Below are 13,804 nucleotides of genomic sequence, written 5' to 3'. Positions count from 1 at the left end.
ATGCATGGAGCGATTTTTGTACTGTGAGTAATGAAACCTTATGTCCTTATTCCTTTTGGCTGCGTTCACAGGAGCTCTCAAAGATCACAATGCCGGTGATTTTCAATGAACCGCTGAGTTTTCTGCAGCGTCTGACGGAGTATATGGAGCACACGTACCTAATACAACAGGCCAACGCCTCGCAGGACTCGATAGAGAGGATGAAGGTGAGACGATTGGACAAGATCAGTGATTCTCTGGGCTCTTTGCACAACAAACAGGTATAGCGTGTAGAGGCTACCTGGTAAATAATTCAAGATTCACCCACCTGGACTCCAGTGTCTGCGTACACTGGTGTGTGAATGAGAGTGTGAATGGGTGAGTAGTTCTTTGACGTAAAGCGCTCTGAGTGCCTAAAGCAGGTAGAAAGGCGCTATATAAATGTGACCATTTATAAGCTCTTGCAGTGTTAAAACCTTTATTATAAACGTACCGTATTTTCTGGACTATACGTCGCTCCGGAGTATAAGTCGCACCAGCCTTGGCAACTACCTGGGCATTATTTTTGGACTGGGGTGCACGACTTGTCTATACCATGCATGGGGGGAGGAGGGGTTCAAACAAAAACAAAACCTTCCTCCATTGTCATTTAACACAAAAATCTTTCTTCCACAGAAATGGCTGTAAATCTGTCGAATAGAAACTCCCAGGATGATAATTGAAATTGACCAAATTAGATTTTTTTAAATTAAATTTCGATTAATTGCCCAGCCCTAGTATTGTGAAGTGTATATTTATTCATTAGAGGGAGATAATTAATCCCCTATCAGAAAATAACAGGAGCAGAAGCAGCTGGAAAGTTTACTGGAACTCATCGTTCTTTCCATGTTTAACGAACCAAACCATAAACTAGTAGCTCAGGTGGTTGAGTGGTTGTCCTATAACTGGAACGTTGGGTATTTCGATCCCAGATCCATTTTGTCCTTGGGCGAGACACTCTCCTTGCTTGTGTGAATGTAATGTGTGATTGGTGCTGGTTGGAGAAGCTGTTGGTGCTGATTGAAGCCAAGTTTTCTCAAAACAAACCAAGAACTAACCTAGGAGTGCGCCAGGACTTGAGTACCCTCAGGGATACTTGTCACTGGCTCTGATTTATGAAACCTTACCCCGTGGTTGTAGCTAAGGGTTGTTGTCCTTGTTTGTAGTGTGTTGCTGCGTTTGCCGTCTCAGCCGTGGCCTCGCAATGGGAGCGCACAGGAAAACCCTTCAACCCTCTGTTGGGAGAAACCTATGAACTGGTCAGGTATGTGGACCCATTCAAAGCTTCACTATAGGGCTTTAGTATTAAGAATAGAGAGTATGCATACCATTTTCTATATACAGACCCTCAACATTCTGGACTGTGTCAAAAAGCAAATACTGAGCAAGACATTTACTTCTGTTGCTATGCTGTTGCCATGCTGTTGCTATGCTTTTGCTATGCTGTTACCATGCTGTCATGTGCACAACCTCTACTGCGATTATATTAGCAATTTATTTACTACTTAAGAAAATTAAGATTTGGCTTACATTTTAACATTACATTTTAACCCTAACAATAACACTCTCGAGTTGAAATTAATTTTTCAAAGTATTTCAATGAGTCCTTATGGTGAGGAGCTGACATTGCTGTAATATCACCCCCTGGTGGCCAGGGCTCCACCAAGAGACACTTGGGAGCATTTATTCTAATGGGACTTGAAACGTCCCAAGAACAGCTTAAACGCCCGGCTCCAAAGAGTTTTTTCTTTTTCTAAAAATCGCTATGACCCATGACTGTGACCACACTGGGGTAGGTGAAATATTTGTAACCACGCTGGCTTTTGGTTAAAACCCCGAAATTTGGAAGTATTTTTAGTACATTGACTGGCTCTTGAGCCTGTCAATCAAGCTCTGGAGCTCTGTGGAGGCTCCACCCGCCCATGGAGCGCAAGGCTTCCTGCTTTTTTGCACTTTTAAGGAACAGGCTGCGTAGAAGGAGATAGAGCGGCCATTAAGGTTCACACAGGAGGACTCGGTAACCTTTTTCAATGAATGGGGCTGAATGGGGCATCTTTGTTATTATATCTAGGGACATAACAAAAGTTTTTTTCTGATGTAAAATGTTTCAAAAAAATCGATGTAAACCACCATAAAGTTACCATATTTAGTTCATTGCTCTTTAAGTGGTAAAAAAAATACAAAGGTTTATATATAAAACATACAAAAAGTACTTTCAGGTCTTGGGGGTGCTGGTACTCAGGAGACGTGTTTTGTGATATTGCTGGGTTGCAGGTTCTAGAATATGATGATGTCACCGGACCCAGCGGGGGGCAGGAGCCAGTTTTTCCTATTAACAGCATTACACTTCCACAAGTCGTAGCTAAAAAGACAATGTATGGATTAGAAAAATGATCATTAATATCAGTCACTGGGTCCATGATCTCTCTGTACAAGACCAAAAAATTCCTCAAAGACAAAATAATTTTTCCTCTATATAACAGTATAGGCCTTTAGAATGCTGTGACGTCACCTGCAACCCAGCAATTGTTATTTGAATGGTCACACCTGTCATAGGCAAGCGCTTTTGTAATGTGATTGTGCTTTACGCAGTGAGTAGGGTCAGCCACCTCCAGTATTGTTTGCCTAAAAACTTTCTAAAAATAACCTTTGGCAACATTAAAAAAAATAGTCCTAGGGTTTATTGGTTCTTTTGTCAAGAAAATACGTTGAGTATGAATAATAATGTGCAACGGGCATGACCAAATATACTTTAGGTTTAAGTGAATGTATGTATGTTCAAATATGGTGCCTGCCTTTTTCATGCTGTAATTTCACTCATTTCACTACGTCCTCTAAAACCAACACACATATCATCACTGAGAACAATTATTCACCAGTAAATCGTGTGAATTTCATCAACTCACCATGTTAAGTTTTCAAGTTATGTACAGAAATGTATACTGTGAATTTAGCCAGACGGGTCTTTTTCAGATTTCAGAGAAAATAGGAAGTTGAGCGCGTGACCGGTCTCTGCTGATTGGTCAAATGCCACAGTAGTGGGCTCTGTGATGTGGGGTGATCTCTTTTGATTGGCACAGTGAGGACAACATGTTTCTTTACTTTCCTGATGTGCCGCAGGGAGGCCATATGTTAAGTGTGCAGAAATTACCAAAAAGAGTCACTTGACCTATAAAGGGTTAACCATTGTGCATCAGTAGTTGAGAAAATGTTTGGGTCTGAACTACAAGGTTGGCTATAGTAGAACCCCATAGACAAGGTATTTTGTTGTTTGTAGAGGATGTTCTTCTTCCAAAATGACCATTCAAATTCCAAGTACAGAACACATTTGTCACTTACAAGGTTCACTGTTGTGTATCGGTATTTCTTATTGATCTAACTATTAACTCCTCTTTTTTGTGTGTGTGACGTTTTCTACTGGAAACTTTTCATTCCTTTATAGTGGTTTAAAGGCGTTTTGCTTTTGTCACAACTGCATTGTCAGGTACAGAGCAATAAATTGGAGCGTGTTCTTCAAGGGTATTCACTATGTTTTCCTCTGTTTTTATTGTTCATGTTTCCCAACCATGTGGCAGAGAATGAGCAGTTACCATGTACCCAATATCTTCCTGACACTGAGACAACATTTCTTGAAAATTATATCAAAGAAAAGCCTCCGTATCACGATTCTCGCCTCCGCAGGAAGCTTTGTGTCTGAGCCTTTGTCCGGGCGCTGCTCGTGTCAACACTCGGGACACGAGGTCATTTGAGACGTGTCTCTGGGGTCAGGTGACTTCATTTAGTTTCTCTAGTGTTCGTCTGTTGTTTGACCTTTGATCGTGTCACAAGCAAATACAGAAAGTCTAAACCAGCCTTTCCAATGTTTTTGTTAAAATATAGTTTGGTTAATACGTCTGTGCCAAAGTTTGTAGGTTAAGGTTTTGCTCCTTTCACTCTGAGAACATTTCACTGTCATATTTTCTTTTTCTATTGGCTTAGCAATGCTTCTTTTACAGGGTTTCCACAGGGCATTAAAAGTCATTAAAGCGGTACTAAGTAACTCAGAGGCCATAAGCGCCGCTGCAGGTGTCGTAGCATGTTGTGATTTTTTAGTTATTAATTGTTCGTGAGAGTAAATACTACGCTGACACAAAAAAAGGGGGGGAGGGAGGGATATTCATCCAATTATTTCTTTTTATTATTGTTTTTTTGTTTAGTTTATTTCGAACAATTTAAAAACAATAATAATACATGTAATGCATACCAGTACAAGCAATTGTTCAAAGAGGAGTGGGATGAAGTGTGACTTATTTAGTCCCACCCCCTTTCTACTTGATATTTTTACAGGTGCAAAAGAAGCTGAAATCGTTCTTCTTTTACAACAACCTGCACAACTGAGATACTCAATATTTACAACAATTGTTTTACAAAATATGAATATCTTTCCACAACATACACATCACGGCCATAGAAATCCAGCGACAATAATGTTACTGATTGTTAAAATTGTTGTTTAAATTATAATTAATTTCCAGCTCCATAGTTTGTGAAGACCATGTTTTTATACATATATATATATAAATTGGCAAACTGTGGTACATCGTGACACATTCAAGCTATTCCATAGGTTTACGCGGCAAAATTACACAATGGCGATTATTTTTTTCACTCAAACTTGACTGTAAATACTGCTAAAGTGGCGCTAGCCTGTAGTTAGCTTTGCCCGTTAGCCTGTTAGCTTCTTCTTCGTGATTCCATTAGTGTGTATTGGGGCCTCCGACCCGGTGGCAGCAAATTTATTAAGGTAAACAAGTTACTTAGTACTGCTTTAAATTAATTGTGCCAAATCCACGGCTTTAAATTACATTAAAAATATTAAATTGGATTGAAACTGGCATTAAATCTAAATTTCTCAAAAAATCATTACATTGTTCAGCCATTTTTGCTGTATAACATATTCAGCCACAGTTTGGGCTGAAATTTACCAACATATTTTGTCCAATTTTCGTTCCTCTGTTTAAAGAAATCTTTGTCAATCTTACACGGCTCACACCAAACCATTTGAGTTCGAACCGAAAGTGGTTTGGATTAAATGGATATTTATTAATATAGCAGCAACGACAGGTATTCTGCTGCTACATACATACAAACAAATACATTTTTAAAAAGGAAATATTTAATGGATTTGTGTTGCGTAATCTCCCCAAACAATGTAGCCGGAGCGATCCAGGATTGATATCAGTGCTTATGTTAACACTGTCATATTAATCTAGCTCTTGCCAAGTTAAAGGTTTAGGACAGTTCGAAGAAATATATTTACAAATAAGATTTATTTTTTGTGAACTTCAACTGTACAGACCACCCAGCTACTGAGTGATATCTAAATATAGTATCCCTGTAGTGTAACTTATGTGAGTATTACAGCACTCTCTAAACAATGTCTCACTTTGTGCTTTCTCACTTTGTGCTTGCCGCTGCTCAGGGAGGACCTGGGTTTCCGTCTGCTCTCGGAGCAGGTCAGTCACCACCCTCCGATCAGTGCCTTCCACGCAGAGGGGCTGCAGCGCGACTTTGTTTTCCACGGATCTATCTATCCCAAACTCAAGTTCTGGGGCAAAAGTGTGGAGGCCGAACCCAAAGGCATCATCACACTGGAGCTACCAAAGTGAGTTTCTCCTAACAAAGAAAACATTATGGACTGAGCTGTTACAAACAATGTCAATGTGTCCTTGTCTCTCGCAGTTTTAACGAATCATACACATGGACGAATCCTACATGTTGTGTCCATAACATCATCGTGGGGCAGCTGTGGATAGAGCAGTATGGAAATGTGGAGATAATCAATCACAAGTAAGAGCAAAAGCTGTATCATTGTACAAAGAAATGCAGTGGTGCACACATAACAGAAAGGAGACGTCAGCCAACAAGTCACCAGTCATATCTTGCAATGGGAATGATGTAGTAGATCTAATAATGTCTAATCTAATAATTTTGAATTGCTATGATCTGGATACTTTAGATTAGATGTTTGTGTGTTTGTTTTTTTAGCTTTAAAGCATTTTATCACCTGTCCACAACTTTAGGGCATCACTATATGGATCTGTCATGGATGTACAGTCAGTGGGAGGAAAACGTGAGTACACCATGTGGAATTTCTCACATTTCTGCCTAAATTTGTCATAAAATGTGGTCTGATCTTTATTAAAATCACAAGAATGATTAAACAGTGTCAACAGAACAATTACTTCACAAGTTTTTCACAATATTTAGCTGAGACATGAGACATTCACAACAGCATGTGAATAAGGAAGTGAACCCCTGTATTAAATAGCTGGCTGATCCTTCTTTTGTAGCAATAACTGCTTTTCTGTAGTTGCAGATTAGACGCTCACAACGATCAGGATAAATCTCGAACCATTCCTCTTTAGAAAACTGCTGCAGTTCATTCTTGTCATTTTCATAAAGATTAACCAAATTTTATGACAAATTTAGGCAGAAATGTAAGAAATTCCACACTGTGTACTCACTTTTTTCTCCCACTGTATATTATACACCCATGACAGAGCTTCCCTTAAAGGCATCATCAGGACAATTTTTTTAAAGTAGTTATTTCTGTCTTTCTTCACACTCATCTTGCAGGGGATTTGGCCATGTCAGAATAAATCAGAAAAGAAATTCTGGAGCAGGAGTGTCAGCTACTTTTCTCCAACTTTCCTTTTCAGAACCGGTGAGAGGTGCTTCCTGAATTTCAAACCTTGTGGTCTATTTGGCAAAGAGCTGCACAAAGTGGAGGGTTATATTTTGGATAAAAGGTACAGTATCTGATTTCTTGACTCAAGGTTCCTTTAAAAGGGATTGTGAACCTAGTTTTTATTTCTGTCTTCAACATTAGGCTGTTGAGTTTTCTTTATAGATCGCTGAGAACACCCTGCCTTCTCCAGGAAGAGGAAGCCTTGTTAAAAGCACTGTTAAAAGCCTCGTCGATTAGACTGTTAAGCACCGATTAGGGCTGACACAGAGTTACACATTGAGAAAAATAAACTAACCCAGAGGAACTTTTTCCATTTGCGAAACCAATGCAGTTGTGTTGCAATGTAGCTACTCTCACATAAAGTGAGTTGCATAAGTATCCATACCCTCCACAAACGCGAATATATATAATTGAAATGTTTACTTGAAAGACACACACTAAGTGACAAAAAAAAATTAAATAGCCTTTCTTGGTATTATCTTATCTGTATTCAAGCTGCTTCACGCTCCTCAGTGCTGATAGAGGAAAACTACAGTCATGTGGACACACTAAAGATGCTAAAATGAAGTATTTCCCCCCCTACATGTTCCAGCAATGTCCTAATGTGTAGAATGAGCCCAGACCTGTTCACCACAACTGCCTCTAAAATCCTGCACTGTCGTTCAAAATGGTGTTAAAGGAATAGGCCACTGTTTTTCCATATTGAGATATGTTCTTACCTTAGCCTAGACGAGTTGATGCGTAACTGTCAGGTCTTTGTGGGTGCACTCAGTCATGCAAAAGGTATAGCTCCAAACTGGGGTGAAGTTAGAAGCAAGCACAAGCTGTCCCATCTTTGCCCTGTTTAAATACAGTTGTACACAATGTGCGAGTGGCTTTTAGGAGCTGATTATCCCGTGTTTGCGCCTGAGGCTGTGTGTCCCTGTGTGTGGTTACAGCAAGAAGAAGCTCTGCTCGCTCTACGGGAAGTGGACCGAGTGCATGTACACCATGGAGTCGGGCGCTCACAAGAAAAACGACAAGAAAACACCTGAGGAGAAGAAGGCTAAGTCGGTATGATCCTCGAGGGAGTTGGATTAATTTAGAGCTGTGGCTTCCAAATAAGTGCAGATTTCGATGAATTAGCCGATCTGTGGAGTCGTGGGGCCAACCCTCTGAGCCACTGCTGCTCATACAGTCAATACAGATTTTGATCAGTGTGGCGTTGATTTGTATCTCAGTATTGTTATTCTGTGTTTTTCTTTACTATCTTAGTTTAGAGCAGCATTCATTTAAATTACTTTTCTTGTTTCTTTCTGGATAAATTCTTATTTAGCCCAGTTTTTTGGACCTCACCTGTTTAGTAATACATGTTTTTGGGATAGGCACTGGTTAGATAGAAGCAGCCTCCTGTAGCATCTGTTAGCCTGATGTTTTGTGATATCGTCGTCGCTGTTTGTTTTCATTTAGTAATTTTCTAAAATGATCTGTTTGAGGGCGGCGAGGAGCAGGAGGAAGGGCCGTCTCCAGCCACTGACACTGTGCAGGTGATCCCTGGGAGTCAGCTGCTGTGGAGGATCCCGCCCCGACCGCCCAACTCTGCTCAGGTACACGGCTAAAACCTTATTTCTTGTATGTTATTTCTGTCTGTTGTATGTCCTCTGCCAACAACTGAATTTCTCTGTTTTTAGTTAATGTTAGTCTCAGGACAGTGATAACTAGTGCCCCCTCTTTTTTCTTTTTAGAAGTGAAAGAGTCTGGAGGCCCAGTACGTAATCTTGCATTAAGATTTAAAAGAGCTGGCCCTCTTTGTTCGTAGAAAATGTAAATTTTGCTTATTATAAAATATTCTTGATTTACAAGCCTGCTGGTTCATGCAGCAAAATCATGTGGGGGCCCCTTCAGCCCTGGACAAATGCCCGGTTTCTCAACCTCATTGAGACGGCCCTGGTCTTAATTGACTAACTTTCAACTACTGTGTGAGTAAAAGCATATCAAAACCAAAAAAAGAAACTTAAAATTGTTGAAATGTCAAAACAGCGTGTTAGCTTTGATTCCACTCCTGCTTTATTCGACAATCCAAAAGCCAATTACTGTCAGTACCAGCCAGAAACAAAAGTTTTCAGAACGTAGTCAAACACACTGGGTTATTTTTGAGCTTTACCTCCCATCCAGGAGGTGCCAAGAGATTGTCAATTTAATTACATCAAAGTCATCAAATAATAAACACTAATATGAAATGCATGAAAACCATATTTAAAAAATCGACCTTGTAAATTGACCTTGTATGTATTTACATACTATTCATTATCTACAAGCGACAGATTGCAGGAAACCACAGTTGTTTGGAAGCCTAATCTAGTCTTGCCCTTTAAGTTTGATATTTCTGCTCCAAATCCCCAAACTAACTTTAATAACTTTCATAACTTTAGTCTTTGGCATTTCAAGGCTCAGGATTTGACAGTTTCGAGGCACACTTTGGCGGGATACAGTACTGAAATATATTTTATGGATTCCACACTGACTTGCAGATGTACAACTTCACGTCCTTCGCGATGCAACTCAATGAGTTTCACAAGGAAATGGAGGGGGTGATCCCACAGACCGACTGCAGACTGCGGCCTGACATAAGAGCCATGGAGAACGGAGACATCGGTAACACCCCCCCTTTCATCCTGGGCTCAACCAAATTAGCCCCAAGTGTCAAAAGATAAAAGTCAGATCTGAAGTTGCTTTTTTTAAATTTTTGATTCTTAGATCTCGCCAGTGAAGAGAAGAAAAGGCTTGAGGAAAAACAAAGAGCAGCTCGCAAAAGCCGCGCCAAGTCAGACGAGGAGTGGAAGACCAGGTAGGAAAGAGCGTACTCCCAAAGAATATGTCCTAGTACTAGAATCGTGCATAAAATCAGGACCATGGACTGGTGGATAATGGATTATTTTTGACACATGTGAGGAGAAGGGATAAAGAACTGTCAGGCAGAAAGTGAACATTCTGTCAATTTGATGTGTTAGAAACGGGAAGAAGAATTAGCATTAAAGTACGAGAAGGGGCCATATTTAAAACTGTGGTTCATGTACCACTGGTGGCATTTGTACATATGACACAAGGTCAACTGCAATTGTAGTCTTTATTCATTTTAAGTATAGAGATATTGTTTTTTTTTTCTGCTTTCAGGTTAAGGTTTACTTTATGAATACCTGTAGGTAGCATTTGAAGCCTTTGGGTCAATTGTAGACCCACTTTAGTTCTGATTTGATCATGATCTTGGCCCGGTGGTACTTGAAGGTCAAATACTTAAAGGTGCACTATGCAACTTTTTATTAGAAATGCACCGATGGAGCTTTTTTGCTTTTTTTACCGATACCAATACTGGGGGTTTGAGAATCTGTCGATATCTATATAATAACCAAGAGACTTTCTCTGAGTGAAAAAGTTAATGGTCTTCTTTCCCCCATAAACTTATGGAAACACTTTTCACACTTTTAAAAAGGATCACTGGACTTTTCTACACTAAATATCCTCCTATATGACAGGCGATTTAGGTTACATTGATATATAATATATATAACAACTCACATAAAATGATCTGATCATCACAACTAGAGCATTAAAAATATATTATATCTGTCATTCTTTAACATCCTTTCATTACACAAACACTTGGCCATTACAGCAGTGGCTGATTTAATTTTATTAAGCTACATTAGGTATATTTGTATCGTAGTGTCTGACCCAGCATGCTATTGCTAGCCGCTGAATTTTGCGCGGCGATCAAAAATAAGTTTGCAGAGGTTAAAACCAACTCAGCAGTCAAATGTTAGAGGTTCTTAGCTTCAAAATGATGTACAACATGTCCATATTCACTTAGAGTTTGTTGATAATATGTTGATAATATGTTGATATTAGTGCGTATTTGACCTTTCATTGACCCAGTGGCTGCTTGGGTGGTTAGCATAGCGCCTTTACTCAACATCCTGGCGGCCCCTAAGACACACCATGATCAATAGTTTTTAAGACTTTTAGTAGGTTTTCACTGTTGATTGAACTGTCTCCATGGTTACACATACATTTACACCAGAAATGCAAAAATAGTTTAAATAAGATGGATCCTGAAGCATCATAGAGGCCACCAGGGCAGAAAGTGAAGGCGCTTATTTAGCCACCTGAGCAGACACTGGGTCTCTCAAAGGTCAAATACGCACTAATATCAATTTTTTTTAACATAAAAAGTTGCATAGTGCGCCTTTTAATGCTGTGTTTTTGGTGTGTAAATGTATTCAATAGTTGTTTTTTTTCCTTTATGAAATAGATTCAAGGCTGTGATCTGTGATTCATCCTCTGGGTCGGGGCAAAAAATGTTATGTCACAGTGGATTTTAGATCGCTCAAACAATATGTACTTTTTCTGGGTTACTTTCATGTACTGGGGGACAGAGGCTCAGTTCACAGATCCAAAAGTCACTGGTTTCCTGGCTCTATCTGATTGTTCATTGATTTCACCCACCTCTCCTATTAGAGAGAGTGGTTACAATTGGGTGACCACTCTCCCGTTTTTAATGTGATATTTGACCGTCATTTGATCTATTTTGCATACCTTTTAATGCTTTGAAATGCTAAATGCTAAATCTTTCTCTCTCCCACCTGCCTTTTTTTTTTCCTTTTTGCATCCTCACTTTGATTTTCAGGAGTCCTGCCCTCGGCCCAAGGTTAGCGCTGCCTGCCATATGTTTGATGCGTCTGAACCGTGTGATGTGTGTCATGTGACCCCTCTGCCGCCTCTGTCTGTCTCTATCCAGAGCGCTTCACTCTTATCGGTTTGATTCCCCACAAAATGAATGATAATTTTAGGGGAAAAAAAACACTGGCTTTAAATGAAATTACCCAAGATGCCAATCACTCCCCTCCCAGTTGGACTGTATCTAACACTGGCTAAACCACTTGAAAGATCCCTCTGGTCCAGAAATAGTCTCCGATATTATGCAAATTACCAGCTAGCTCAGTGTGCCGCATGGCTTATCTCTGTTTCTTGCTTTTAGTTTTGTTTTTGCGCCTGCTGTCTTTTTCTGTTTACTAGATGCTCGACCTGAATACTAATAAGCTCACCCCTTTTCCAGGTGGTTTCAACAGGGCCAAAACCCACACACCAAATCCCAGGACTGGATCTTCAACGGTGGATACTGGGATCGCAAATATGCCCAGCTGCCTGACATTTACTGAGTCCAAGTACTTTCTTATGGCATAAAAGACTGTTTAAAAAAAGAAAAGAAAATCTGCAAACAATATGCAAAGGAACAAGCCGTGCGGCCTTAATATACTTTGTTACAGTTTTAAAAAGATGAAAATGTAAGGTTTGTTTGTAGCATAATGTGTTTACTGAGTTTCGAGGTATTTTTGTTCATTGCGGAGAAGTGTGTTACGCCTCTATTATTATTTTATGTTGTTTTAGTTGTTAATAATATGCTAAATCTTTATGTATATACCATTAACTATACTGACCTCATCACATCATGTTTGGACCTCAAGCAAACAGCTGGAAGTCAATATAAAATCATGTTTAAAATATATTTTCATACAAGTCTCATTTTTCTGTCATTAAAAGCAGTGATTCTCAACTGGTGGGTCGGGACCCAAAAGTGGGTTGCGGAACCTTTTTTGTAAAAAATATTTTCCATCTGAAAGTGCATGGAAACACAGCTGACTTCCAGTTAATGTGTTGTTTTGATCATAATTTCAGTCTTAATAATATCTCCTGCCTTTTCAGTAAAAACCTGTGTGGAAAATACAATGTTTTATAAGATATTTGACAAATGACATTTTTTTTGGGTCATCTTTGGGTAATGGTGGGTCCCGAAGCCATGCCACTTGAGAACCACTGGTGTAGCGCATCACCTCCCATTCTGCGCGAGGCTAAGTCGATTTGTATGCCATCAGTGCAATGTCCATTCATCCACTGCAGAAATAAAATGCGTCTGTGTTTTTACCTAATGTGGTCCATGTTTGTGAAGCTGATAAAGCATTTTGTTATTGAGGCAATGATAGGATCTGCTTCATAAATCCCAAGCACACATGAACCGATGTTACCTTGTTTTAAAGGGGACTCTTTCAGGATATTCGACAAGGGCAGAGCAAACATCCAAATGTAGAGCTCAGTGGTGTTCAGTGCGAAAGGCATTACAACAGGTGTGAATGTCAGTTCACTCTGCACAATGTGTGTGTGTTCATGTGTTCATGTAAGCACTCATCATGTAAGCACTTATCCATGAGGTTTTTCAATCAATAACGAGGACAAAACATCCTCTACATCAGAGGTGTCCAAGCTTTTTTTATCGATTGCCACATAATGAAGTTGGAGGGCCATAGATCAGGGGTCAGTGTAGTCAACTATTGAAATGGGTGCATTTAAGAGAAGTTTAAACCATACCCCTTACATTTATTCAGCCTTGGAACCTGTTTGCAGCTCTTTCTCATAATATAATATTTGTTATTAGGTTTTAATCAAGTAGAATTCTTAAACTGGCAGTTAAAACAACTATCTCCAGCAATTTGTGCCAATGCAACAAGAAAAAAATGTGTCTCTTAGTTGCACTTTGGGCACCTCTGCTCTACATCTGGGCAACACGATTGCATGTTCTCCCCGTGGTTTCCCCTACCACTAACAACATGTACAATAGGCCAGAATGAATGTAGTGTGTGTCGGGGGGGACCTATTTACCCCAGGGGCGGCTGTGGCTACAGTAGTACCACCGCCAAGTATGGCGAGAAAGATAAAAGTGTAGCGCTTTGAGAAACTTGGTAACACAGGCTTGAAAGGTGCATAACAAGTGAAGAGTTCATTTGCAAAAACAGATTGCCATTGAAAAAACTCAACATATGCTTGAAAGTTTTTTTTCTTTACCAGACTTTTCAGTGCCATACAAATGTAAAGTAACTTGTTCTTACTTAAAAAAAGAAAAAGAAAAACAGAAATATCCGTTTTTGCAAATGAACTCTTCAAGTTTAAGCCATTATTATTATTAAGCCCATTATTGCATCTTCCTATAACAACAACTACGTTTAACAATGGCCAGTTAGTTACGAG

The 13,804-nt window shown here is 39.6% G+C and overlaps 1 pseudogene across 1 annotated transcript in view; it reads left to right on the top strand.

Moving 5' to 3' along the window:
• Window positions 1-12,694, top strand: part of LOC306977029 (oxysterol-binding protein-related protein 1-like) — a 31,867-nt pseudogene extending 19,173 nt beyond the window's left edge. Inside the window, exons 18-27 of the transcript XR_013794305.1 lie at window positions 72-206; window positions 1,185-1,282; window positions 5,480-5,662; window positions 5,740-5,847; window positions 6,720-6,809; window positions 7,687-7,801; window positions 8,224-8,334; window positions 9,259-9,382; window positions 9,485-9,575; window positions 11,841-12,694. The product of XR_013794305.1 is annotated as an oxysterol-binding protein-related protein 1-like (transcript). The remainder of the gene's footprint in view (window positions 1-71; window positions 207-1,184; window positions 1,283-5,479; window positions 5,663-5,739; window positions 5,848-6,719; window positions 6,810-7,686; window positions 7,802-8,223; window positions 8,335-9,258; window positions 9,383-9,484; window positions 9,576-11,840) is intronic.
• Window positions 12,695-13,804: the final 1,110 nt, after the last annotated feature.

Source organism: Gobius niger, assembly GCF_951799975.1.
Source record: "Gobius niger genome assembly, chromosome: 17".
In the NCBI taxonomy this organism is placed as follows: Eukaryota; Metazoa; Chordata; class Actinopteri; order Gobiiformes; family Gobiidae; genus Gobius; species Gobius niger.
This window is presented reverse-complemented; position numbering and strand designations above follow the sequence as displayed.